The sequence below is a fragment of the Silene latifolia genome, chromosome 11 (genome assembly GCF_048544455.1).
Source record: "Silene latifolia isolate original U9 population chromosome 11, ASM4854445v1, whole genome shotgun sequence".
In the NCBI taxonomy this organism is placed as follows: domain Eukaryota; kingdom Viridiplantae; phylum Streptophyta; class Magnoliopsida; order Caryophyllales; family Caryophyllaceae; genus Silene; species Silene latifolia.
Window position 1 is genome coordinate 180,418,126 of NC_133536.1, and position 2,150 is coordinate 180,420,275.

Below are 2,150 nucleotides of genomic sequence, written 5' to 3' on the forward strand. Positions count from 1 at the left end.
ACCAACTTGGAGGGAAAGTTTCCCTTTTTAACATCAATCAAGGCACCCTCCCCCCTAGCTATGAAAGGGCGCCCTAATATGATAAGAATGTTGGCATCTTCGGGGATATCCATCACATAAAAATCACAAGGTATCACAAGCTTCTCCACTTTGAGTGGAACATCCTCCACAAGGTCAATAGGATACCTCACCGACCTATCCGCTAGTTGCAAGGATGCTCTAGTTAGGGAGAGTTCAAAATCCTCCAACTTCTTGAAAATCTTGAGTGGTATAAGGCTAATGCTAGCCCCCAAGTCACATAGGGCCTTTTTAATGTGAACTATCCCAATACGACAAGGTATTGAGAACTCTCCGGGTCTTCATGCTTTTGGGGCAACCCATTCATTAAAATAGCACTACATTCTGTAGACAAATTCGCCGTTGTTGAAGCATTCAAGGAGTTTTTGTTAGAAATCAACTCCTTCAAGAATTTCCAGAAGTTGGAATTTCTTTGATAGCATCAATGAAAAGAATAGTGATGCTCATTCCCTTCATCATCTCCAAGAACTTCCCATATTTTTGCTCAAGTTTTGCTCTTATCAACCATTGAGGAAATGGGATTGGTGGCACATCTGGCTTCACAACATGTTGTTTGGGTTCTTCAACCACCTTAGGTGGTTCATCAATTACCATGGGTGTTTCCACAAAAATTTCCACAAAATCATCTTCAACCTCGTTTGCTGGCTCAACTACAATCTCTGATTGACTACTCTTTCTTTTCTTCATGGGTGCACGACTCTCTAACTCTCTACCACTCCTCAAGTGTATAACATTAATGGGCTTTGGTTTTTCCTCGGTTTTACCCATAAATCTACCATTTGGGCTTTGCAATTGACTCGCTTAAGAAGCCAATTGTGTGATTTGAGCTAGTGATGAATTAGTTTTGGTTGGTCATCAATTGCTCTATCATGAGCTCCAAGTTTGACTTTGGTTGTGCTTTTTGTTGTTGGAAGGGTTGTTGCTTAGGTTGTGTGATTGGTTGGTTGGGTGATTGGAATTATGGTCTTGGTTGAAAATTTCTTCCTTGAAACCGGGTGGTCCTTTGTTAAAAGTTTGAGTTTGCTTTTAGGCTTGGAAGTTGGAAGGTGGAATTTTGGACATTTTTTAACCATAAGAGAAGTTTAAGTGGGCTCTCGTTCCGGGGTAATATTGTTTGTTGTTGAAGGCTTGTCTCGCCGGGCTTGATTCTCACACACCGTTTACTTGCACCATTCAATTTACCTCTCCCACCATCAAAGGGCATTCATTGGGTGAATGCCCTTGGTCGCCGCAAAACTCATAGCAAAACACTTGTTGCATACTTGATGAAGAATTTATGGGGTTGTTGCTAGAGTTTAACAAAGCCACTTGTTGTTTGAGTTATTTAATCAAGCCCTTGATTTCTAAATTGTTCACCGACTTGACACTTGCCATTCCCTTCCTCTTATGCCGATCGTTGTTCTAATAAAAAGTCCTAGATGACATTTTTCAATCAACCCCCTAGCCGTTTTATGATCAATCTTATCAATTGCTCCCTTCCCTAAACCAGAGTCCAAGTTCATCTTCATTTCATTGCTCAACCCCTCATAAAAGTTGTTGATGAGCTCATCATACCCAATTCCATGATGAGGGCATAGCCTTTGAAGTGCTTTGTATCTTTCTCATGCTTCATAAAGAGTCTCATCTTCAAGTTGGATGCACCCTTGAAGTTCACTCATGATCCTAGTGGTCCTTTGAGGTGATAAATACTTGTTTAAGAAGGCCTTTGATACATCATCCCAAGTTCTTAGAGAGTCGGGTCGCAACTTTTAAGCCATTCCTTGGCACTTCTTCTCAAGGAATGGGGGAATAGCCTAAGGCGAATAATATCATCCAAAACACTGTTTGCCTTGTACATGTCACAACTATCCAAGGAATCGTTGATGTGTTCGGTGGGGTTTTCGGTTGCTCCCCCTCCGAATTGGTTTCCTTGGACTAGTTGCAAAAAGGTAGCCTTCAAATAAAAGTTATTGGCTTGGATGGGTGGCTTGACAATGCTTGGGTTAATCATCGTTTTAGGAGCTAAACGGTCTCTCATGGGTACCAGATCAACCATTATGGTTTCCTCAAGTAAACCAAAGGGATTCTCGAAA

General features: G+C 41.4%; 1 non-coding gene across 1 annotated transcript; it reads left to right on the forward strand.

The window, feature by feature from the left end:
• The first annotated feature begins 1,635 nt into the window (after positions 1 to 1,635).
• LOC141616235 (small nucleolar RNA R71) lies at positions 1,636 to 1,742 on the forward strand. Its single transcript, XR_012530592.1, has one exon. It is a non-coding gene; the product is annotated as a small nucleolar RNA R71 (small nucleolar RNA).
• The last annotated feature ends 408 nt before the right edge of the window (positions 1,743 to 2,150 follow it).